This window comes from Eschrichtius robustus, chromosome 5 (assembly GCF_028021215.1).
Source record: "Eschrichtius robustus isolate mEscRob2 chromosome 5, mEscRob2.pri, whole genome shotgun sequence".
In the NCBI taxonomy this organism is placed as follows: Eukaryota; Metazoa; Chordata; class Mammalia; order Artiodactyla; family Eschrichtiidae; genus Eschrichtius; species Eschrichtius robustus.
This window is the reverse complement of record NC_090828.1, coordinates 129,415,031-129,442,566: the sequence shown is the minus strand read 5'-3', so window position 1 is coordinate 129,442,566 and position 27,536 is coordinate 129,415,031.

The following is a 27,536-nucleotide window of genomic DNA, read 5'->3' as shown; positions in this document are numbered from 1 at the left end:
CCTTTCTCTGAAATTTTTTGGAAGATTTTGAGAAAGATGGGTGTTAGCTCTTCTCTAAATGTTTGATAGAATTCACCTGTGAAGCCATCTGATCCCAGACTTCTGTTTGTTGGAAGATTTTTAATCAGTTTCAATTTCATTACTTGTGATTGGTCTCTTCATGTTTTCTGTTTCTTCCTGGTTCAGTCTTGGAAGGTTATACCTTTCTAAGAATTTGTCCATTTCATCCAGGTTGTCCATTTTATTGGCATAGAGTTGCTTGTAGGAGTCTCTTATGATGCTTTGTATTTCTGCAGTGTCCATTGTGACTTCTCCTTTTTCATTTCTAATTTTATTGATTTGAGTCCTCTCCCTCTTTTTCTTGATGAGTCTGGCTAAAGGTCTATCAATTTTGTTTATCTTCTCAAAGAACCAGCTTTTAGTTTTATTGCTCTTTGTTATTGTTTTCTTTGTTTCTATTTCATTTATTTCTGCTCTGATCTTTATGATTTCTTTCTTTCTACTAAATTTGTGGGATTTTTGTTCTTCTGTCTCTAGTTCCTTTAGATGTAAGGTTAGATTGTTTATTTGAGATTTTTCTTGTTTCTTGAGGTAGGCTTGTATAGCTATAAACTTACCTCTTAGGACTACTTTTGCTGCATCCCGTAGGTTTTGGATTGTCGTGTTTTCATTGTCATTTGTCTCTATGTTTTTTCTGATTTCCTCTTTGACGTCTTCAGAGATCTCTTGGTTATTTAGTAATGTATTGTTTAGCCTCATGTGTTTGTGTTTTTACATTTTTTTTCCCTGTAATTGATTTCTAATCTCATAGCGTTGTGGTCAGAAAAGATGCTTGCAATGATTTCAATTTTCTTCAATTTACAGAGGCTTGATTTGTGACCCAGGATCTTATCTATCCTGGAGAATGTTCTGTGTGCCCTTAAAAAGAAAATGTAATCTGCTGTTTTCGGATGGAATGTCCTATAAATATCAATTAAATCTATCTGGTCTATTGTGTCATTTAAAGCTTGTGTTTCCTTATTAATTTTCTCTGTGGATGATCTGTCCATTGGTGTAAGTGAGGTGTTAAAGTCCCCCACTATTATTGTTTCCCCTCTTATAGCTGTTAACATTTTCTTTATGTGTTGAGGTGCTCCTATGTTGGGTGTGTATATTTTTATAATTGTTATATCTTCTTCTTGGATTGATCCCTTGATCATCATGTAGTGTCCTTTCTTGTCTCTTATAACATTCTTTATTTTAAAGTCTATTTGATCTGATATGAGTATTGCTACTCCAGCTTTCTTTTGATTTCCATTTTCATGGCTTATCTTTTTCCATCCCCTCACTTTCAGTCTCTGTGTGTCCCTAGGTCTGAAGTTGGTCTCTTGTAGACAGCTTATATAAAGGTCTTGTTTTTATATCCATTCAGCCAGTCTGTGTCTTTTGATTGGAGCATTTAATCCATTCACATTTAAGGTAATTATTGATATGTATTTTCCTGTTTTCTTAATTGTTTTGGGTTTGTTTTTGTAGGTCCTTTTCTTCTCTTGTGTTTCCCACTTAGAGAAGTTCCTTTAGCATTTGTTGGAGAGCTGGTTTGGTGGTGCTGAATCCTCTTATCTTTTGCTTGTCTGTAAAGCTTTTGATTTCTCCATCAAACCTGAATGAGATCCTTCTTGGTTAGAGTATTCTTGGTGGTTTGTTCTTCCCTTTCATCACTTTAAATATATCATTCCACTCTCTTCTTGCTTGCAGAATTTCTGCTGAGAAATCAGTTGTTAACCTTATGGGAGTTCCCTTGTATATTATTTGTCATCTTTCCCTTGTTGCTTTTAATAATTCTTCTTTTCCTTTAACTTTTGTCAATTTGATTACCATGTGTCTCAGCATCTTTCTCCTTGGCTTTATCCTGCCTGGGGCTCTCTGTGATTCCTGGACTTGGGTGCCTATTTTCTTTCCAATGTGAGAGAAGTTTTTAACTATAATCTCTTTGAATATTTTCTTGGGTCCTTTCTCTCTTTCTTCTCCTTCTGGGACCCCTATAATGTGAATGTTGGTGCATTTAATGCTGTCCCAGAAGTCTCTTAGACTGTCTTCATTTCTTTTCATTCTTTTTTCTTTATTCTGTTCCATGACAGTGATTTCCACCCTTCTGTCTTCCAGGTCACTTATCCGTTCTTCTGCCTCAATTATTCTGCTATTGATTCCTTCTAATGTATTTTTCATTTCAGTTATTGTATTGTTCATTTCTGTTTGTTTGTTCTGTAATTCTTCTATGTCTTTGTTAAACGTTTCTTGCATCTTCTCCATCTTTGCCTCCATTCTTTTTCTGATATCCTGGATCATCTTCACTATCATTATTCTGAATTCTTTTCCTGGAAGGTTGCCTATCTCCACTTCATTTAATTGTTTTTCTGGGTTTTTATCTTATTCATTCATCTTCGACATAGTCCTCTGCCTTTTCACTTTGTCTATCTTTCTGTGATTGTGGTTTTCGTTCCGCAGGCTGCAGGACTGTAGTTCTTCTTGCTTCTGATGTAGTTCTTCCACCCTCTGATGGATGAGTCTATTTAAGAGAGTTTGCAAGCTTCCTGATGGGAGGGACTGGTTGTGGGTAGAGCTCTGTGTTGCTCTGGTGGTCAGAGCTCAGTAAAACTTTAATCCGCTTGTCTGCTGATGGGTGGGGCTGTGTTCCCTCCCTGTTGGCTGTTGGCCTGAGGCAACCCTGCATTGGAGCCTACAGGCTCTTTGGTGGGGCTAATGGCAGACTCCGGGAGGGCTCACGCCAATGATTACTTCCCAGAACTTCTGCTGCCAGTGTCCTTATCCCAGTAGTGAGCTTCAGCTGACCCCCGCCTCTGCAGGAGACCCTCCAACACTAGCAGGTAGGTCTGGTTCAGTCTCCTATGGGATCATTCCTTCTTCTCCCTGGTTCCTGGTGTGCACACAACTTTGTGTGTGCCCTCCAAGAGTGGAGTCTCTGTTTCCCCCAGTCCTGTAGAAGTCCTGTAATCAAATCCTGCTGGCCTTCGAAGTCCGATTCTCTGGGGTTCCTCCTCCCATTGCCAGACCCCCAGGTTTGGAAGCCTGACGTGGGGCTCAGGACCTTCACTCCAGTGGGTGGACTTCTGTGGTATAATTGTTCTCCAGTTTGTGAGTCGCCCACCCAGCGGTTATGGGATTTGATTTTTTGTGATTTCATCCCTCCTACCATCTTATTGTGGCTTCTCCTTTGTCTTTGGATATGGGGTATCTTTTTTGGTGAGTTCCAGTGTATTCCTTTTGATGACTGTTCAGCAGTTAGTTGTGATTCTGGTGCTCTCGCAAGAGGGAGGGAGCACACGTCCTTCTACTCTGCCATCTTGAACCAATCTCCAAGTCTCAGATATTAAAATCCCCAAATTCCAAAAGCATGAGTATTGAAATCAGAATGGCGAGTTTGCATACCATCTCTACTGTTTACTCCTCCAACAAATTGGGTTAATCCAGTCCTCTCTGAGGCCTCATATCTTCCCCAGTGAAATGGGGATAATCATAGGTATCTTACAGCAGGTGAACACATGTTATAGGCTATGTAGACTGCTATCTCTACAGACACTCATTGCTCTGATCATCATTGTCACTACTATTATTATTAGTCATTAATTCAGTGCCAGGGGCTCAGCTGGAAACTGAGGATTCAGAAGTGAATAAAACTCAGGCCTGCCCTCAAAGTGATCACAATCTAATAATAATAATTCATGCTCATGCAGGGCTTATTATGTGCCATGCTCTGTGCCCAGCACTCTACATGTATTAGCTCATTTCATCCTCACAATCATCCTGCAATGATTACTCTCATTTTGCAGATGGGTAAACTGAAGCACAGAGGAGTTAAGTAACTTGTGCAAGATGCCACAGCTGGTTGGTGGGTAAGGTGGCTCTTGAGTACCCACATTTCACCACCATCCCATACAGGGAGAAGGACAGTTAAGGGGCAACCATAATGATGACATAAATATTGTGAGTATAAGTCGAGTGAGGGGTAGAAGGAGTTGTCAGCAAAGGCTTCTTAGAGGAGGTGGCCCCCAAGCTGAGATCTGGCTAGCAGGTGGGAAAAGGCATGCCCAGCAAGAGGAGCATATCAAAAAAGACCCTGAATGGTGAAGCTTCTCCTTTCATGTGGGAGGGACTGAGAGAAAAATGGGAGGGAGCAGGATATGGTTGGAGAGGTGGGCTCCTGCCAGGAGTCAGGTCCTGAAGGGCATTGGGCGCCATGCTAAGGAGGCCTGACTGTCTTCTGAGGGCACCAGGGATTTGCATTGGAAGGCTCCCTCTGACTGCAGTGTGAAGGACAAATTGGGAGAAGGAAGCATGGGTGATAGTCAAGGTCAGGGGCTACCACAGAAGTCTAGCTGCTATTACTGGGGTCTGAAAGTAGACTGTGCCAGTGGGGATGGAAAGCTTGAAAACTATTAAGCTATAGAGACTGATGAAAGAGAAAGAGGAAGAAGAATCAAGCGTGACTCCTGGGTCCTGGCCCGGGTGATTGGAGTGTCAGGGTGGCATGCACCAGGACCTGATGAGCAAGACCTGGGAAGCACTATTTAAGGAAGGGCATAGGAAGCAGAGCCTGGAGAAAACCGAAGAGTAAGCAGAGGGAATGGAGCAAAACAAGCCAGTGCCTGCCCAAGAATCCAAAGAAAGGGAAAGGGTGAAGGATCTAGATTAGACACCAAGAATTTGCTTCCAACAGAGTCCTGAGTACTTAAATCCAGACCTGGATGTCTAAAACACAGAACTTTTCCTTGTGATTCAAAAAGTCCTTCTTTTCAGTCTTATTTGTTCCCAGTCTTCATGTTCCAAGATTTCACATTTCACTGCCCCACTCATTTAGTACGTTTAATTAATTTCTCAATATCTTTGTGGACTCTTTACTGCTCTCTGCACACATAGACATAATAGGATGAAGGAGGAGGTTCTGCTGACTGGTATTTGTAATGTGCTGAGACTGATGAATGAACCCATACACACACCATCACCATCACCAATAAAAATAGCAACCCTTATTACTAAATGGGAGTCTCATCTCCTGTTTATTGAGCATCTATTATGTACGAGGTGTTCAATTATGAGTTTTACAAACATGGCCAATAAACAGAGTAGAAATAACATTTCTCTTTTATAGAGGGAAAAACTAAGGCTTGAAGAAGTTATGTGAGTGGCTGAAGATCACACAATAAATAATAAAAAGCAATGGGATATATGTGCACTATCCTCCAAGGGTAGAGCCCTTTAAAATGTTTGTGTACCTACATGACTGACTTCCTTTATTTCCTTCTTATGATTTGAGGGAAGAGGAGGAGTTTCGGGCAGGGAGAGGGAGCAGAGCAAAGGAAACAGAATTAAGTGGAATCAGGTCAGGGCATCACTGTTCCCAAGCCCAATATTGTAAGTTGTTGGCTATGTGTTCAAACTCAAACACTCCATCCTGCACAGCCTCTTTCAGAAACAAATAAGCACCTGAATGGTTTTTTATGTTTGCCATAGAGATTTATCCAAAGAAACAGAACACTCTGATGTAAAAATTCCTGGCCAGCTTTGAAGAACACAACTTACAAATCATTTGTTCATTTAACAAATATTTACCAAGCACCTACTGGAGGCCAAACATTGGTCTAGGTCCTAGGGAGACAATGGTGAACATATCAACCACACCAGCATGGGAGAGAGAACTGAGGTTGCCCTTCTTGAATCGCCTTTTTGGAGGGGACTTGAAGGATGAGAGTGGTCGAGGGGAGATGGAGGGCCTTTTGGGAAGAGGGGCCACTTGACAAAGGCCTCTTGCTCTAAAGCTGTGTTTTCACCACTCTTCCCGACCTCTGTGTCTTGCAAGCTCCAAATCACCCCTTAAAACTTGGGCAGGCTTGCCTGGCCTGACCTCCCTGGCTGGGTCTCAGAGCTTTCCTGTGGGATTCTTCTGCACCCTTTGCACACTTCTATAGGAGCAGGTAGGAGCAGACAGCCCAGCCTGGGCCTCTCTGGTCTGAGCTCTCTGCCAGAAGGGAGGAGTCTTTCAGCTCCAGGACCTTGGTGCCAGCACAGAGCGGATCCTCAGTAAACGCAGTGGAATACCCACAGCATGCTGAGGAGGTTTCCAACACACATCAGGACCCTTTGGGCAGTCCTGGGCCACACTGCCCATTTAGTCACTTTACAGTTCCTTTTCGAGGCAGGGAGTTGGAGATAATAGAAAGGTTGGAGGCCCGGGCTCTGCGGGAATGATTGAGCACACTGCTTATGGCTTTGTTTCCCTCCCTCATCAAAGGACAGAGTGAGACCAGCATGGTGGACTTGGGACGAGATAGGACTTACCAAAGCCCATGAGTAGTGTTGTTTGTGCTACAGCAAGTCCAAGGTCAGCCTACATCCTGTAGTCAAGACGGAGCAGAGAGAGATTGTCTAGAAAGAAAGTAACATCACATTTGGTTTTTCCTTTACTTCCCTTTGACCTACAATTCTGTGACAAAGTGTTGCTCTTGTCTGTGATTCACTTGAAGCTTAATTTTTCAACAAGAACAGAGTTGAAGCACCTGGCATAGAATACAATGGTAACTAAAATAATATTATTTATGGAGAACTGTAATTTTTGAACAGGTAAAATGATCTCATGGCTTAAAAATGAAAGTGATATAAAAAGATGGACATTGAGAACATTGCCCCCACCCATGCTGTTCTTTGCCCTGTTTGATAACCCTGCTCTCTGCCCCCATGACTCACCAGTTTCATTAGTTTCTTACGTGTCCTTCCAGTGATTCTTTATGCAAATACAAGCAGGTATGGAATTTTGTCAAATGCATCTTCAGTATCTGTAGAGACAATCATATGATTTTTCTTCTTAGATCTACTTTGATGAAATGTCTTTGCATTCTTAGAATAAGCTGCACTTGTTATGAAGTATTATTCTTTTAGTATGCTGCTGCCTTCTGATTGCTAATATTTTACTTATGATTTATGCATCAATATTCATATGTGAGATTCATTTATCATTTCTTTTCTGTATGGCCTTTGTATTCAATGTTATCTTTGCTGGGTGAAAATAATTTGAAAGCTGTTCTTTTTCGTATATGCTCCAGAACAATTTAAATAGTGTTGGAATCATCCTTCCTTTAAAGGTTTGGTTAAATTTGCCTGGGAAACACGTAGCCCTTGTACTTTTAAAAAATTAACTCCTTTACAATTTTCTCTAATTTTTTCTATGAAAATTGGTCTGTTTACAGCTGGTTTCAGTAAATTATATTCTTCTAGAAAAATCCATTTCTTTCAGATTTGCAAATTTAGATACATAAAGTTGTGCAAAATTATTCTTAAATTTTCCTTCCTTTTTTCATCATTTTCTTCTTGTCATGCTTTTTTTTTTTCATTTGTTCATTCTTCCCTGATTTCTGAGAAGGCTTATCTGTTTTACTGATTTTGCCCCAATGATCCAGGTATTCACTTATTTACTTTGTTCCCCCGACCACCACTGTTATCTATCTCATTAATTCCTTTTATTTTTATTTTATTCCTTCTGCTTTCCTTTGGTTTATTTTGTTGTTCTTTTTTCTAACTTTTTGATTCTTAATTCTTTCAATTTCATCTACTTTATATTTTACACAAATATTTCTTTTACATTTTAGATTATGACATTTCCTATGAGTACTGCTTTTGTTCTATCCTCTAGATTCAGAATCTAATATGTAGTATTTTCACTACCTTTGGTTTTTAGAAATTCTGCAATTTCGATTTGTACTTTAACGCAGGACTTGTTTAAATGAAGATTTTCTTAAAATATTTTTATTAATTTTTATTTTTACTGCATTGTGAACAAAAAATAATGTCTATATTATCTCTACTTTTTGAAATTTATTGTGACTTCCTTTGTGGTGGTCAATGGTATGGTCAATTATTGTGGCTGTTCCATGGGCACTTGAAGCAATGATATATTCCTACCTTCAGAGAGAAAGGGAGTTTGTTCATAGTAAATGCTCGAATGTTATTATTAGCAGCATCTAAAATCCCTCCAAGTCATGAAAGGAACTTGTCCTACTCACCAAGGAAATATAGAAGGAAAACTGGATTTTCCAACTTGGTTTTGTAAACAAAACCTTATGTTTTGGCTCTGGATGAAGGTTTTCACATCTGCCTTTATGATTATGTGGCTTAGGTCTTTTGTATCCTTATTCATTGTGGGTCCAATTGATCTGAGAGGATGTGTTACTATTTCCTGAGGTGTGAAAAGGGGCGGGGGGTAGGGGTGTGTGAAGAAATCATAGGTTTGTTGGAGACATCTGTCAGATCATCTCCAAACAAAAACACTCTTGTCATAAAGGAAAGCCCCCCCACCGCCCACCAAATTGACCAAGGTCTATATTGTTTAATTTCTATTGGTATTCTTGAAAGGAAGAAGAATTAACCTTTCATTTAATCTGATGATTATGTATGGTTTTCTAACTACTTCATACATAGATTTTGCTTACCAAACCAAGTTGGAAAATCCGGTTCTCCTGTTATATTTCCATGGTGGGTAGGACAAGGCCTTTTCATGCCTTGGAGAGATTTTAGATGGTGATGTTGCTAATAATAACATTTGAGCACTGACTATGGGCCAAAGTCTCTTCTAGGTACTTTGTATGTCTTAGGTTACTTAATCCTCAAATTAACTCATAATATCCCATTTTACAAATTAAAAAACAACAACAACAAGACAAGTGTAGGTAAAATAACTTGTCCAAGTTCAAACTGCTAATGAGTGGCAGAGCCAGGACCCCAACCTTAGTCACTATGCTCTGTTGCCTCTTTTAGAGACCAGCTCTTCCAGGGCCTTCATTTTATAGGTGAAAGAATAGACCTAAAGTTGTTGAGTCAGCCAGTAAGCTCCTAGCAGACCTAAAACTACACCCTTAATATTTGGACCTTCATCCAGAACCTTCCCACTATACTGCATTGCCTCTCACTATGCACAGAAGCAGTGTTTTGCAATAGAAAGAAGTTGTAATTTGCTGGATGACATAGGCTAATCATTTATGGCAACCCCTGCCTGTCTCTCCTCATAGGGCCATAGGGTAACACCATAGTAGACAGAAAGATGTTTTAGTCTATGGGCTACCTAAATACTTTCTGGTTCCTGAACAGATCGGTCAGCTATGGAATAAATTCACTTTTAATATGATTAGGATACACAAAGTTACAAAAAACTAAAATTCTATGAGACAGAAATTCTTCTAGGTGGGAATGTATTTTCAATAGGCATCTCCTGTACTCTCCAATTCCCATGCATATGACCTTCGTTCTTTATTTATTTATTGTGTGTGTCAGGCTTAAAAACAGGCACTTTCTCTGGACAAGTAGGAACAAAAGATAGCTAATCGGAAAGAATATTAATCAATCCTCAGGGGAGAGTGTAATCATTAAAAACAGCACATAAAGGGATGAGTTTCTTGTATTTCTTGTATCCAAGTCCAGCTCTCAGAGCCTTTCTCTCTTGCCAAAAGTGATCTAACATCTCCCTACATAGCTTGGCTTCAGATGGCAGGATTTTTTTTCTTTTCCATTCCACACTTATTCCAAAAATTATGAAAAGAGAATGGAGTTTATGACATTTGGGAAGAAACGGTCCACTGTATCTACTTTACTAAGAAAGAACATAATGGTTTTGGCAAGATAAGAGAATTTCATTCTGAAATTGTAACAATACCCTGCCCCAGCGGAATTATTTGGCTTACCAAAAATCAAAGTTGTTAAGCTAGCCAGGGCAGGGCCCTAAGCCAAATGACTAGAGGTGATATCGTGTATAACTCCATACACAGAGGCTTTCAAAAGCTCAGGTTAAGGAACCTGCTTCTGTGGCTGGGGCTGGCGGTGTTCCAGTTGGATTCATTCGTAATCAGGCAGCAAGATAGGGTCAAATACAAGCCCTGGAAGCCTGTCCGCTAACTGTACCAAATCTCTATGAAGTATGAGAACGGAAACTAAGCACTTTCTCAAATCACGACATCATGAAAAGATCTGTCCAAAGCTAGTCCCACAACCTGCCTCCTCTGGGCACTGCAGCAGAAACTGAATAAAATGTGTTCCCATCATCTTAAAGAGCAAATCCATCTCCCAAACCTTCTAACCTAGTGTTTGGTGAATGTCAAATGAAGGTGAGAGCGCTTAAAGATTTGGGTGGATTTCTTGGAGAGGTTCTAGACTCTCCTAGTTTTCATTTCAAACAAGAACTGAAATGATTTAGTTGTGGCCTAGCTCAGATTTGAGGGAATTGCTTCAATGATATCTCCAGCCCCATTGACCAAAATGTTCTTATTTACAAAAGATTTATTTAAAAGGAAGTATGGCCACCTCATGCTTAACCACATAGATTATCAGGAGCCCCTTCCATGACACCAGGTGAGAAAGTTGAGCAGGGAACTTTCACACGTGGTTCAAATTTAAGTCATAAATGAAAATGTATCTGGCAAAAGTGGGAAAAGAGTTGAAAAAAGTTGTTTTTCATGAAACTGAGTGTCGGTATTTTCAGAGAATGAGGTAACCTCTGAAACTCAGGTTTCATGGCCACTTCCAAGATCATTTAGTTCAAGCCACGCATCTAATTGCTCCAAATAATCTTTGGATGATCTGTTTGGTGGGCAGGTTTCTCTTCCCATTGAGGGACACACATTATCTATAAGGTGTGTATAACTTACATATGACCCAGAATATTAATCAGTAAAGGGAACACCAGCACATTATTTTAGTCATGGTTGGACAGGTACAAAGAACAGAAAACCACTCAATTTAAATCCTTTCTTAAAGAGTTTACTGGAAGGAAAGTATAGGTTTCATGGGAAGTAGAAAGACATGAGATGGTTTTTCTCTCTCCCTTCTTTTTCTCCATCACCTACTGTCTGTTTCTGTCTACAGTTAGCAACTTCCAGTTCATTATGACTTTTGGGCTCTGATACACGACACTTGTCTTTTTAGTTACCCTTTTTTTTGTCATCATATTGATACAGGCTGGGACCTGGGATCCTTTGCTGCAGTGCTGCAATGCTTGCACCTGGACACATGTCTACTCAAGCAAAAACAAAAACAAATGAACAAACAAACAACAAAACTATAAAGGACAAAAAATAACTGTGTGCACGCGTAGTAGGGGCAAATTCTGGACAAGACACAAAAAGACCAAAAAAGTCCAACTGCCACTTCTGAAGAGCCAGGAGCAAAAAACAGGGTGTTGGGAGCAAAAGCAGGGTACTGAGCATGCCCTCTGTACTCAACACCACCAAAGGGGTGGGCAGACCACCTAAGCCACCCCTCCGCCTGACTTCTGGACACACCCCTACCCTCACCCCATATAAGGAACCAGCTCACTGCCCCACAGGGAGCAAGCAAGGGAATCTGTTACTTGTTTTTGCTCCCTGCTGCTGCAGCAGGAACCCCAGTAAACCTTGCCTCAATTTCTTTTCTGGCCTCTTATTAATTTCTATGGATTGACAAAGGCCAAGAACCCTTGGCGATATCAATATCGCATTGTGTCTGTGCAGAACCAATCCATGGGGATTGGTGTGGCAAGGGACACCTGACCTGACCAGAGCCAGTAAGCTTCTATGAGACTTTAGCAGAGGTTCCTGAGAGACAGGACATGCAAGGGGAAGGACTTGAGGCTGGAGCTGCCAACACCATCCAGCCTCATAAAGCCCCAGCTTACGGCCAACACAAAAGATACAGAGAAGGATGGAAAGAAGTTGAGCCCCGATGGCAGTTTTTGAAACCTAAATCCTGGCTACACATGAAGCCAGTCCTGCCTGTTAGTTTCAATAACTTTCTTTCTTGCTTATGTCATTTTGAACCAGGTATTCTGCCATGCATATCCCCAAAGGTCCCAACTGCTGTAGCCAAAAGCCCCAGATTCCACTGAGCCAACCCCATTCCTGACCTGACCTTATGGCTCTAGTTTCCGGATTGGACTCACTAGGAAGGGCGGGGGCATGCTCAGGAAGGAGTGGAGTTTACTGTGGCGTGTGGGACAACCCTTTTCAGAGCTAAAGGTGAGGCAAAGGGAGACGAAGTTATTAACCTCTTGCATTTATATTTATTAATTAAGGGCCTTGATCTCATAATTAGCCTAATCTTATTTTTTCTATCCTATCTTCATTAAAGTCATGAATGTCAGAATATAAGGGATAGATGGAAAAAATACCGGGCTCTGAGGCACTCCCCTGTTGCCTTCGATTTAACAGCATTCCGGAGACCTTCAAGATGGCGGAAGAGTAAGACACGGAGATCACCTTCCTCCCCACAGATACATCAGAAATACATCTACATGTGGAACTGCTCCTATAGAACACCCACTGAACGCTGACAGAAGACGTCAGACCTCCCAAAAGGCAAGAAACTCCCCACGTACCTGGGTAGGGCAAAAGAAAAAAGAAATAACAGAGACAAAAGAATAGGGACGGGACCTGCACCTCTGGGAGGGAGCCGTGAAGGAGGAGAGGTTTCCACACACTAGGAAGCCCCTTCGCGGGCAGAGACTGCGGGTGGCGGAGGGGGGAGCTTCGGAGCCACGGAGGAGAGCGCAGCCACAGGGGTGCGGAGGGCAAAGCGGAGAGACTCCCGCACGGAGGAGCGGTGCCGAGCAGCACTCAGCAGCCCGAGAGGCTTGTCTGCTCCCCCGCCGGGGCGGGCGGGGCTGGGAGCTGAGGCTCGGGCTTCGGTCGGATCGCAGGGAGAGGACTGGGGTTGGCGGCGTGAACACAGCCTGAAGGGGTTAGCGCACCACAGCTAGCCGGGAGGGAGTCCGGGAAAAGGTCTGCAGCTGCCGAAGAGGCAAGAGACTTTTTCTTACCTCTTTGTTTCCTGGTGCGCGGGGAGAGGGGATTCAGAGCGCCGCCTAAACGAACTCCAGAAACGGGCGCGAGCCGCGGCGATCAGCGCGGACCCCAGAGACGGGCAGGAGACGCTAAGGCTGCTGCTGCCGCCACCAAGAAGCCTGTGTGCGAGCACAGGTCACTCTCCACACCGCCTCTCCCAGGAGCCGGTGCAGCCCGCCACGGCCAGGGTCCCGTGATCCAGGGACAACTTCCCCTGGAGAACGCACGGCGCGCCTCAGGCTGCTGCAACGTCACGACGCCTCTGACGCCGCAGGCTCGCCCCGCCTCCTCCGTACCGCTCCCTCCCCCCACCTGAGTGAGCCAGAGCCCCCGAAGCAGCTGCTCCTTTAACTCCGTCCTGTCTGAGCGAAGAACAGACGCCCTCAGGCGACCTACACGCAGAGGCGGGTCCAAATCCAAAGCTGAACCCCGGGAGCTGTGCGAACAAAGAAGAGAAAGGGAAATTTCTCCCAGCAGCCTCAGAAGCAGCGGATTAAAGCTCCACAAACAACTTGATGTACCTGCATCTGTGGAATACCTGAATAGACAACGAATCATCCCAAATTGAGGAGGTGGACTTTGGGAGCAACTGTAGACTTGGGGTTTCCTTTCCGCATTTAATTTGTTCCTGGCTTTATATTTATCTTAGTTTAGTATTTAGAGTTTATTTTCATGGGTAGATTTGTTTTTTAGTTTCGTTGCTCCCTTCTTTCTTTCTTTCTTTTATTACTTTTTAATTTTTTTATTTGTAATAATTATTTTCTATTTCTTATTTTAATAACTTTTTTATTTTATTTTATTTTTTCTTTCTTTCTTCTTTTGTCCCTTATCTTCTGAGCTGTGTGGCTGACAGGGTCTTGGTGCTTGGCCAGGTCTCAGGCCTGTGCCTCTGAGGTGGGAGAGCCGAGTTCAGGACGTTGGTCCACCAGACACCTCCCAGCTCCATGTAATATCAAATGGCAAAAGCTCTACCAGAGATCTCCATCTCAATGCTAAAACCCAGATCCACTCAACGACCAGCAAGCTACAGTGCTGGACACCCTATGCCAAGCAACTAGCAGGACAGGAACACAACACCACCCATTAGCACAGAGGCTGCCTAAAACCTTAATAAGGTAACACACACCCCAACACACACCACCGGACACAGTCCTGCCCAACAGAAAGACAAGATCCAGCCTCATCCACCAGAACACAGGCACAAGTCCCCTCCATCAGGAAGCCTACACAACCCACTGAACAAACCTTAGCCACTGGGGGCAGACACCAAAAACAATGAGAACTATGAACCTGCATCCTGCTAAAAGGAGACCCCAAACACAGTAGGTTAAACAAAATGAGAAGACAGAGAAACACCCAACATAGGAGCACCCCAATACATAAGGCAAATGCGAACAGCCATAAGAGGGGAAATTGACAGTAACACAATCATAGTAGGGGACAGCAGATGAAGGACCAAGGTAAAAACCCACCAGAGCAAACAAATGAATAGGAAATAGGCAGTCTACCTGAAAAAGAATACAGAATAATGATAGTAAAGACGATCCAAAATCTTGGAAATAGAATACAAGAAACGTTTAACAAGGACCTAGAAGAACTAAAGAGCAACTAAATAAAAAACGATGAACAACACAATAAATGAAATTTAAAATTCTCTAGAGGGAATCAATAGCAGAATAACTGAGGCAGAAGAACGGATAAGTGACCTGAAAGATAAAAGAGTGGAAATAACTACTGCAGAGCAGAATAAAGAAAAAACAATGAAAAGAATTCAGGACAGTCTTAGAGACCAGGGGGACAACATTAAATGCACCAACATTCGAATTATAAGGGTCCCAGAAAAAGAAGAGAAAAAGAAAAGGACTGAGAAAATATTTGAAGAGATTATAGTAGAAAACTTCCCTAATATGGGAAAAGAAATAGTCAATCAAGTCCAGGAAGCACAGAGTCCCATACAGGATAAATACAAGAAGAAACAAACCAAGACACATATTAATCAAACTATCAATAATTAAATACAAAGAACAAATATTAAAAGCAGCAAGGGGAAAACAACAAATAACATACAAGGGAATCCCCATAAAGTTAACAGCTGATCTTTCAGCAGGTACTCTGCAAGCCAGAAGGGAGTGGCAGGACATATTTAAAGTGATGAAAGGAAAAAACCTACAACAAAGATTGCTCTACCCAGCAAGGATCTCATTCAGATTCGACAGAGAAATTAAAACCTTTACAGACAAGCAAAAGCTAAGAGAATTCAGCACCACCAAACCAGCTTTACAACAAATGCTAAAGGAACTTCTCTAGGCAGGAAACACAAGGGAAGGAAAAGACCTACAATAACAAACCCAAAACAATTAAGAAAATGGTAATAGGAGTATACATATTGATAATTACCTTAAATGTAAATGGATTAAATACTCCAACCAAAAGACATAGACTGGCTGAATGGATACAAAAACAAGACCCATACATATGCTGTCTACAAGAGACCCACTTCAGACCTAGAGACACATACAGACTGAAAGTGAGGGGATTGAAAAACATATTCCATGCAAATGGAAATCAAAAGAAAACTGGAGTAGCAATTCTCATATCAGACAAAAGAGACTTTACAATAAAGACTATTACAAGAGACAAAGAAGGACACTACATAATGATCAAGGGATCAATCTAAGAAGAAGATATAACAATTGTAAATATTTATGCACCCAACATAGAAGCACCCCAATACATAAGGCAAATGCAAACAGCCATAAGAGGGGAAATTGACAGTAACACAATCATAGTAGGGGACTTTAACAACCCACTTTCACCAAGGGACAGATCATCCAAAATGAAAATAAATAAGGAAACACAAGCTTCAAATTACACATTAAACAAGATGGACTTAACTGATATTTATAGGACATTCCATCCAAAAACAACAGAATACAATTTCTTCTCAAGTGCTTATGGAACATTCTCCAGGATAGATCTATCATGGGTCACAAATCAAGCCTTGGTAAATTTAAGAAGATTGAAATCATACCAAATATCTTTTCTGACCACAACACTATGAGACTAGATATCAATTACAGGAAGAAATCTGCAAAAAATAAAACACATGGAGGTTAAACAATACACTATTTAATAACCAGGAGATCACTGAAGAAATCAAAGAGGAAATCAAAAAATACCTAGAGGGCTTCCCTGGTGTCGCAGTGGTTGAGAATCTGCCTGTTGATGCAGGGGACACGGGTTTGAGCCCTGGTCTGGGAGGATCCCACGTGCCGCAGAGCAACTGGGCCCGTGAGCCACAACTACTGAGCCTGTGCATCTGGAGCCTGTGCTCCGCAACAAGAGAGGCCGCGATAGTGAGAGGCCCGTGCACCACGATGAAGATTGGCTCCCGCTCGCCGCAACTAGAGAAAGCCTTCGCACAGAAACGAAGACCCAACACAGCCAAAAATAAATAAATAAATTTAAAAAAAAACAACCTAGAAACAAATGACAATGAAAACACGACGACCCAAAACCTACGGGAAGCAGCAAAAGCAGTTCTAAGAGGGAAGTTTATAGCAATGCAATCCTACCTCAAGAAACAAGAAACATCTCAAATAAACAACCTAACCTTGCACCTAAAGCAATTAGAGAAAGAAGAACAAAAACACCCCTAAAGTTAGCAGAAGGAAAGAAATCATAAAGATCAGATCAGAAATAAATGAAAAAGAAATGAAGGAAACAATGGCAAAGATCAATAAAACTAAAAGCTGGCTCTTTGAGAAGATAAACAAAATTAATAAACCATTAGCCAGACTCATCAAGAAAATAAGGGAGAAGACTCAAATCAATAGAATTAGAAATTAGAAAGGAGAAGCAACAACTGACACTGCAGAAATACAAAGGATCATGAGAGATTACTACAAGCAACTATATGCCAATAAAATGGACAACCTGGAAGAAATGGACAAATTCTTAGAAAAGCACAACCTTCTGAGACTGAACCAGGAAGAAATAGAAAATATAAACAGACCAATCACAAGCACTGAAATTGAGACTGTGATTAAAAACCTTCCAACAAACAAAAGCCCAGGACAGATGGCTTCACAGGCGGATTCTATCAAACATTTAGAGAAGAGCTAACACCTGTCCTTCTCAAACTCTTCCAAAATACAGCAGAGGGAGGAACACTTCCAAACTCATTCTACAAGGCCACCGTCACCCTGATACCAAAACCAGACAAAGATGTCACAAAGAAAGAAAACTACAGGCCAATAACACTGATGAACATAGATGCAAAAATCCTCAACAAAATACTAGCAACAGAATCCAACAGCACATTTAAAGGATCATACACCATGATCAAGTGGGGTTTATCCCAGGAATGCAAGGACTCTTCAATATACACAAATCAATCAATGTGATAAACCATATTAACAAACTGAAGGAGAAAAACCATATGATCCTCTCAATAGATGCAGAAAAAGCTTTTGACAAAATTCAACACCCATTTATGATAAAAACCCTCCAGAAAGTAGGCATATAGGAAACTTACCTCAACAGAGTAAAGTCCATATATGACAAACCTACAGTGAACATCGTTTCCAATGGTGAAAAGCTGAAACCATTTTCTCTAAGATCAGGAGCAAGACAAGGTTGTCCACTCTAACCACTATTATTCAACATAGTTTTGAAAGTTTTAGCCACAACAATCAGAGAAGAAAAAGAAATAATAGGAATGCAAATCAGAAAAGAAGTAAAGCTGTCACTGTTTGCAGATGACATGATACTATACATAGAGAATCTTAAAGATGCTACCAGACAACTAATAGAGCTAATCAAAAAATTTGGTAAAGTAGCAGGATACAAAATTAATGCACAGAAATCTCTTGCATTCCTATACACTAATGATGAAAAATCTGAAACAGAAATTAAGGAAACACTCCCATTTACCATTGCAACAAAAGGAATAAAATACCTAGGAATAAACCTACCTAAGGAGACAAAAACCTGTATGCAGAAAACTATACGACACTGATGAAAGAAATTAAAGATGATACAAACAGGTGGAGAGATATACCATGTTCTTGTATTGGAAGAATCAACATTGTGAAAATGACTATACTACCCAAAGCAATCTACAGATTCAGTGCAATCCCTATCAAACTACCAATGGCATTTTTCACAGAACTAGAACAAAATATTTCACTATTTGTATGGAAACACAAAAGACCCCAAATAGCCACAACAAACTTGAGAAAGAAAAATGGAGCCAGAGGCATCAGGCTCCCAGACTTCAGACTATAATACAAAGCTACAGTAATCAAGACAATATGGTACTGGCACAAAAACAGAAATACAGATCAATGGAACAGGATAAAAAGCCCAGAGATAAACCCACACACATATGGTCACCTTATTTTTGATAAAGGAGGCAAGAATATACAATGGAGAAAAGACAGTCTCTTCAGTAAGTGGTGCTGGGAAAACTGGACAGCTACATGTAAAAGAATGAAATTAGAACACTCCCTAACACCATACACAAAAATAAACTTCAAATGCATCAAAGACCTAAATGTAAGACCAGACACTATCAAACTGTTAGAGGAAAACATAGGCAGAACACTCTATGACATAAATCGCAGCAAGATCCTTTTTGACCCACCTCCTAGAGAAATGGAAATAAAAACAAAAGTAAACAAATGGGACCTAATGAAACTTAAAAGCTCTTTCACAGCAAAGTAAAACATAAATAAGATGAAAAGACAACCCTCAGAATGGGACAAAATATTTGCAAATGAAGCAACTGACAAAGGTTTAATCTCCAAAATTTACAAGCAGCTCATGCAGCTCCATATCAAAAAAACAACCCAATCCAAAAATGGACAGAAGACCTAAATAGACATTTCTCCAAAGAAGATACACAGATTGCCAACAAACACTTGAAAGAATGCTCAACATCATTAATTATTCGAAAAATGCAAATCAAAACTACCATGAAATATCATCTCACACCAGTCAGAATGGCGTCATCAAAAAATCTACAAACAATTAATGCTGGAGAGAGTGTGGAGAAAAGGGAACCCTCTTGCACTGCTGGTGGGAATGTAAATTGACACAGCCACTATGGAGAACAGTACGGAGGTTCCTTAAAAACTAAAAATAGAACTACTATACGACCCAGCAATCCCACTACTGGGCATATACTCTGAGAGAACCATAATTCAAAAAGAGTCATGTACCACAATGTTCATTGCAGCTCTATTTACAATAGCCAGGACGTGGAAGCAACCTAAGTATCCATCGACAGAAGAATGGATAAAGAAGATGTGTCACATATATACAATGGCATATTACTCAGCCATAAAAAGAAACAAAATTGAGTTATTTGTAGTGAGGTGGATGGACTTAGAGTCTGTCATACAGAGTGAAGTAAGTCAGAAAGAGAAAAACAAATACCATATGCTAACACATATACATGGAATCTAAAAAAAAATATATATATATATGGTCCTGAAGAACCTAGGGCCGGGATAGAAATAAAGACACAGATGTAGAGAATGGACGTGAGGACATGGAGAGCGGGAAGGGTAAGCTGGGACGAAGTGAGAGAGTGGCATCGACTTATAAATACTACCAAATGTAAAATAGGTAGTGGGAAGCAGCCGCATAGCACAGGGAGGTCAGCTCTGTGCTTTGTGACCACCTAGAGGGGTGGGATAGGGAGGATGGGAGGGAGACACAAGAGGGAGGAGCTATGGGGATATATGTATATGTATAGCTGATTCACTTTGTTATAAAGCAGAAACTAACACACCATTGTAAAGCAATTATACTCCAATAAAGATGTTTTAAAAAATAGAATAAAATAAAATTCAGCATTCCTTTTTTAAAAAAAGTAAAAGGGATAGTACAGAAATCACTTCCAACTTCTTAAATGATGCTTGTATTTTTTTTTTTTTCACATGCAAGTCTAATGGAAATTTTTAAAATGTCCATTTCCTTGTTATTCTCCTATGGACATGCCAACAATATTTAAAATTTTTTCAGTATTCCAACTTTAATTTTAAAATCAAAGACACTGGAGTGACTTAGAAGTTCCAATTTAAGCCATAGATGAAAATGTATCTGGTAAGAAAAGTTTTACATCCTGTTTCTTCATTATGAGTATATTTAACCCAATTCTTTGATTTAAAAATACCTCTAATAAGTCATGATGCAAATAATCTTTCCCCACACCTCTTCTTTCAAGATATCCAATTTATTTCATCACAAAATAATAAATCTCAGGCTCTGAACCCATTTCTTAGCCAAGAATGGTGCCACTGAAATTGTTCATTGCTCCGACTGAAATTTAAAGTTGTTTAGGAAGGGTAAGGACATGACTTTCCCATATGTGTTTTAGTCCTACCTCTAACATTTCATAGAAATAAATCAGGTTCCACATATTCCTGTGGTGACATCACGGGCAATAAAGATCTGCGTCTTTCAGCCTGGGAAGAAGGAGGGCTTGGGATCTCCCCCAGCTTAGCATCTACTTGTGTGATGTTGGCAGGTTATGTATGATCTTTGTAAGTAAGCCTTTGTTTCTTCATATTATATTATAGGTAATAATATTTGCATCATAGTTTTAATGGGGTAATTAAATGAGGTGGTATATGTAAAGCATATAATAGATTCTCAATGTTATTATGTACCAGCTCTTACTTAAGGTAACAAATAATTGTCCTTCAAATAGAAACATTCATAATTCATGAGCGTCCCTTTTCTACCAGTTGTCAACGTTGTCATAAATCTTGCAGAGTTATAAAATTAAATCTACATTTTTCATGAATTGAAATGTTAATGCCCTGTTAAAGCTACTGAAATGTCTCATTCTGCCACTAATTGGCTCTGTGACCAGAGACAAGCACTTAACCAATGTGAGTTTTGCCTTTGCGTTTGTAAAATGACAAGATTGTGCTGCCCAGGATGAATTTTAGAGTCTCTTCCAGCTCTGCCATTCTTTTCTGGGAATCTTATAATTCAGTTAAGTTGCTATGTGATTATATATGAATCGTCATGAGATAATCACATCTCGATTTTAAATGAATTCATATTCCTCTCAAAAAACAATGCTGCCATCTAAAACTAGTCTCCCAAACAAATATCAGGATAAAAGGAAAGAGAGAGAGAGAGTGAGAGATGACAGTTACAATAATTCGTATGCTCAGATTTTGTAATTTTGGAAATCTCTAAAAGTATTTCTCAAAATTTGAAGAGGAATTTTGTGACACAGGTGTAGTGAAAGAAAAGCACGTGGCAGGACATGGTGGACGCTTATCCATTAGATTTACAATCTACTGCTCCACATGCAAAGCTCTAAACCCAAGATGCCTTAGTTACTGGAAATCCTAATGACTGCTGTACTTCTTTTTTTCTGAAACTGCAAAACAGACTTGTCTAATTAACCATTCCTTTGGTATTTATTTTGAAACCAACTGTGCATTTCTTGGCCCCTTCACATACAAGCGATGCCAACTCCTACACAATTCCACAGAATTCTTGCACAGTTCTCACTTGCTCTGCCCAATTTTTTTTCTTACTCTCCTCTCTATTACCTCATAAATGGTGAACATTTCAGAAATTACGATCCCATTAGAAGGAGATCTCTACACATTGCTCTATAAGACACTGGAGGAAAAATTCAAAAGACGCTTCTGCACAAAAGTGGGGAAAAGTCCCATAAATTAAATTTTGAATGGACAGAAGACAGTAAGTGTTGTGTATGAAGAGCTCAGATTCTCTTTGACAGATGGTACACAGTGCTCGCTGCTCGGGGCTTACTCCATTGCCAATACAGAAACAATAAACCTGCTTACTGATTTTAAAGAGATCTGTAATTAAGTATGACATTCGAACAGATAAAGGTTTACCAAGGCAGCACAGCCAGGATTTAAGGGGTCTTAAAATGGGATACTATTTAATTGATGTAAATGTCATTCCCAGGATGGCAAAACTTCAGGAACTCCAACTTGTATGTGTGTGTAGGTGTTCATGGCTGTGAGTACATGCACGTGTGCACAACGAGATCTAAAGTTTTAAGTGGTGTGTGCTCATCTGAAATTTTCTTGAGCTTAGAAAAGCAAAGGTTGCAACCCCTTACATTCAGTTGCCCTGGGCAAGCAAGAAAAATATCTGTCAAGACCCAGGTCTCACTGTTAAGGCTGGAGTTGAGAAATGCCCTCCAAATGCCTTCAAGTCAGCATTAGCTATGACAGAAGCAAGACTATTATTTAACGGTAGCAGCAAATGTCAAAAACAAACTGTGCCTGGCGTTTTGACAAGACACTATTGAAAGAGAACCACTTCTTCAGCACTTGTGTAACCATGGGGGAGAACGCGACAATTAATATCCTGAGGTCTGGTAATAGGATTTCCAGGGTGCTTGGTGGTTTCTTTCTGATACACATGAAAGGCGTAGGCAAGTGGCGGACATGGGCAAAAATAATCCGAAGAGATGAGGCCTGGAGAAAAGGGCTGATAGGTTAGAAATCAGGTGCCGTGTGGCTAATTAAAATGTAACTCCTTCTATGGGAAAGTGCACTCTCACAGTGGTGACACTATAAAGTATGCGGACAGAGCCATCATCCCTAGGCAAAAATAAGATGCTGACAAAACCTATCTACTATTTCCCATATCCTTCCTTCCCTCTGGTGTCCTCTTGCCACCCTGCAGCATCTCACCTGAGCTTCCCTCCCTGGATGACACCCCAGCCTAACCTGGCCAAACCTCCAGCCGAACAATTACTCAGCATAACAACGACCAGCCAGTGTTCTGTCCTGCTTCCTTAGGAACCTGCTCGCCGTTGACTAACCTGGTGAGGGAAGCTGTGGACGGTGGTCATCGGCGTAGTAGATTCCTGCATTCTGCTCCCTTCCATTTTGATAAAAAACACTAGGGAAGTCATCCTGATGCAGAGGGGGTGCCAACGTGCTGGAGCAGTACAGCACCCATACTTTGGAATGAATAGACAGGAGGGAAAGAAGAACTACTATTTCACTGGACGCCTGTTTACATATTACTGCATTTCATGTTAATGGCCCTCCAAGAAAGGTAGGAGTGTATTTCCATTTTATAGATGAAAAACTGAAGTTTCAAGAGCTTGGGGGACTTGCCCAGGGTCCCAGTCTGTAAGTAACTCCTTGGGTGACACAAATCAAGCCTGAGTTTGTTCAATTCCCAAGGCTCTTTCCTGACTCTGCTCAACCTCAAGATCGCGCCTTGATCAGCCACAGGATGTTCTTTTTCAGTAAAAGTCTGATGACGATGGGGTGCTCTGAGCTGTGCTAGACGGGGTAGCCTCAACACGCAGGGCTCCCACAAGTAACCCCGCAGGCAGCTGGGGCCCCGCCTGGGCAGAGCACGTCCTGCTGGTAGGCTCTTTGGGAGCCACTTAAACCCCCCAGAGTGAAGTGAAGCCATGTTTTAAGTCCGTCCTCGCACCACTTCCTCAAGCTGCAATCTTCACCACCTCCAGACGGGACTTTGGGGTCTTCAGAGAACATCCGCCTGTCTGTCCATGGGGTGTTCCTGTCCATCCCATGCCCAAGAGAACTGTCCTCCCCTGCTCGAGCTGGCCTGACCCGTCAGTACCCGTGCCCCTGCCTTCCAGGTGCCTTTCCCGGGCCACCGTGTTAATATCCTCTTCCTACTCTAATAGAACTTACCGTCTATACAGCTCGCATGCATGGATCCCACCAGGCCAGTACTTACGTATTGTGGGCACATCAAAAGCTAGACCGGCCAGCACAGTAATTCACACAGACTTCTCTCAGACTGAACTTTTTAAAAGGTCAGAAGTCAAAACCTGTTAAAAATTTTATCTCCTTTCTACGCTGTCAGATTTCCATATGGGACTGTGTCTGTGGAGGCTGAGGTAGGATGTCTGCTATCAAGAGAGCCCTCAGGTTCAAGTCCAGGCATTCCCTGAGGGCTAAAGTCGTCAGACTCTCTAAGTATGCTTATGTTAACTTCCTAGAGAAGCCGGATCCCAGAGTGAAGCAGCATACGAATCACACATCTATGAAGTCAAGGTCGCATTCGTGTCAGAGATGCCTCGGTGCCAAGCCACTTAGTGATGGTCTGGGAAATCTGCTGGAAATGCACATGCAAAATAGTTTGCAGGGACTTGCAGGGACAATACCATGTGCTGGTGAGAATCCTTGACTGTTGGAGCGGAGTTAGACCAGAGTTTGAAATGCTGCTCCGCCATTCAGAAAAACGTGGATGTTGGCTGCTGTAAAACGATCCTTACCTGTGTGGTAGGGACATTTGCAGGAAGCACTAAGGAAACACTTGATTCTTCCCTCCCCTTCACCCCCTCCCTTTCAGATGACAGGAAAAGACAAAAGTGGACTCCTTCCTTCTTCCCCACCCTTCCAGGACTTGGATACAAAGTTTATATTTTATGTATTTTAAAGGCTATAATTTTAATTTTACCACCAAAAGAATTTTCATTTCCTTATAACTGTGTTCACTATGAATCACTTACGAAGAAAAATATTCTAGTGGGAAGAGAGTGCTACAAAATGCTTTAAACCAACTCAGGTGGACGTTACCAATGATCACCTATATTTGGTTCTCCTGTCAGGGGAGGGATTGCACATTCCAGCCCCCTTGCAGGTAGCTGGGGCCACAGGACCAGAACTAATCCTAACAAAGATTTAAGAATCACTAATATACTTTTTCTGGGGGAAAAAAAAGTTGAATCTGACTCAACTTTATTATGAATTTTACATATATTCTAGAAGACTTGCTTCAACATATCCTGACCCTCTTTCTCTCTTGGACAGACATGATATTGACCCACACTAGGTCTGAGGCATAGAAAATTCCACAAAGATTTGTCTTTACAAACATCTTTAAACTTCGTCTTCAGTTTGTCAGTGTGCAGGCTTCCGAAGTCCAGTGTGTGGAGACCGAGCACAGCAGCTGCCTCCAGCTGATCCTAAGATGATGGGGCGGCAGTCTGTCCTGTAATGTCCTGCTGCAAAATTTCAAGTTTTTGTGAAGGCAGAAGGAACTGTTTCAAAACAGAACTGTCACCGTCATAACTTAGTTGAGCAGACATTCCCAGATCTAGGAGTACCATGTGATGACCATAAAGGGAATAGAAATGACTTTCATTCAATGGCAGAAATTCCCAGGGAATGCATTTTAGAAACTTTTCTTCTAAAACAAACAGATTCAGCAGTTGGGTTCTTTCTTTCTTTTGTCTACTCAATTGCTCATCACAATGAATTGGTCCACGATCACATTCTGTACAAGTTACTCAAAACACGTTTCTAAGAGAGACAAAATCTCACGAACTGAACAAACTCGTGGAAACACGGTAGTACTGAGTGAATTTATTAGTTTCAGAACAGTAATAAAAAAAAGATTATTTTAAATGGAAATACGTTTCCTAAGTGCTCATTACTTTTAAAGCCCACCTTCGGGGAAGCCACAGAACTATTAGCAGTTACAAATCCTGCCGTGACAAAGCAGAATAAAACACAGTTGTGCCAGCACAGAATTTTGATTTAGAATCAAAACCGTCCCTTGTTCATGAAAATCCTTATAGACACCTCAGCCAGAGCAACGGTGAAAGGGAAAAATTGCCCATATATGGCAATCAGTTTCCACACGAGGCTCATCAATAGTCCAGTCTCTCACAGGCACATCATTATCTATCTGATCCTTAACAACATTGTCTTCAGAACAGTTGACATACCCTGGAAAAGTCTGTCTTGTAAATCGCAAAGAAGGATGACAGGTTTCACAGATTTCATCAGTGATAAAAAGAAGGAAGGCATAAAGGAACAGATACTAGGATATTTACACTTCCTGGCACAATGATCTCAATGAACTATATGTATTTCGAAGGCAAAAAAAAATCTCCATACCCCAATTTTTATTGAGACCAAGTAGGAAACCACTGACTTAAACCTATTTATCTCAGCTCCCAACTAAATTGAATTTTTGAAATGTAAAGACAAATGATCAGGCCAATGGCAAGATTTTACAGTATAAAAAATGGTGGGGAAGATTGAATCAGGGCGGCAGACTAGTCAAGCTGTAGCTCTTCCCTCCTATCCCAAATCCATAGAAACAACAACAAAAGATTTTTAAAAGGTAAAGGAATCTGTAAGTATACTGCCAGATAAGAAGTATCCTCCATGGACCAGCCACTACAAGGAATCCCTGAAAGCAAGAAAACAATTGAGAGAAGATAGTGGAAAGAAACCACAGCTCACTCAAGGAAAGGATTTGCTAAAAATGAAAACTAGGGACATTCAAATTCATAGGTGGCTAATGCCTGGAGCCAGAAATACCAAGGGCAACAGACGTCATGGGTTAGAGCAGGCTCCTGCAGAAGCAGCCGTCTGGTCAACCCCTCCATACTTCTACTCGCTGCCTTGGACCGGGCAGAGACAGACAGCACAGTATCTGCCCCCAGATGCAAGCGGTGTGAACACTAAGTTCAGAGGGGCCTGGGAGTGTGCCCAAGGCAGACCAAGGGGCGCTCACACCCAGAGACAGGCTGACGCAGGTTCATCCTGCCCTCCCCTGCCATGGATCTTTAGAAGAGTTTAGAACTTTAGAAGATTAATTAATATCCTCAGAAAATACAAGAATGGCCACACACTGCCACACATACACACACACAAAAATAGAGATCCTGGAAATTAAAATTGTCATCACTGAAATTAAAAGTTCAGCTGAAAAAAAAGAAAAAAAAAAAAAAGTTCAGCTGATGGGCTGAACGCTGAATGGGTACAGCTGAAGAGCTGGAAGATCCAGTTAAGCAGTTCTTCTAGAATGTAGCACAACAGAGAAAAGCTAAGGGATATATAGAAAACAGGAACAAAAGGTCCAAGATCTCCCAAATAGAGGAATTTTAGAACAGAGAAGGTGAACAAAGGAATAATAACAGCAAAGACAGAAAAAAAATTGCCCAGGATTAAAGAGATGATGTCTCTGATTGAACAGGACTAGTAGAAGACATACTCCTAAACATCGTGTGAAGTTTCAGAGCACCGAGGACGATGAAACAACTCAAAATAATTACATACAAGGGGGGAAAGGACTCTAATTAGAATTCCAGTACAATCAAGGCATCTGGATAAGTGTTTCACTTTAATGGTCATGAGCCCACAGAGGAGACCTTCCTTTCCACCCAGCCTCTGCGACCATTCTCGTACCGTCCATACTGGTACTAACAGCTGGTCACCCAGGCCTCAGATCTCCAGCCACTTCTGTAAACCATGGAAACACAGGTGTTCAGATCACACCCTGGACCTCGAGATCTGGAAGTGAGCCATTAAATCCCTTTCTGACTACAAACCCCAAGCCGATCACCCTTCCCATCAAACAGGATTTTGGCCTCCTTAGACTTGCTGACCTTTCACCTCACACTGTTCTCCCATGCAGTCAGGTTAGCACTGCTGATTCAACTTCCTTCCCCAATTTGCCTGGATCCCACGATAAATCTCTTGACCTTGCATTAGGAGCCTGCTTTAATCTTCCACAAAGGCTTGCGCCACGTCTGCCAATGAACTCCCCACTAGACTCAATCTACTCCATCACAAATGGCCTAGCCCCTGGGCTACTGAGCCCATGTAAACGTGGCACCACCATGTTAACTGACTCCACTGCAAATATCTGATCTCCAGCCTC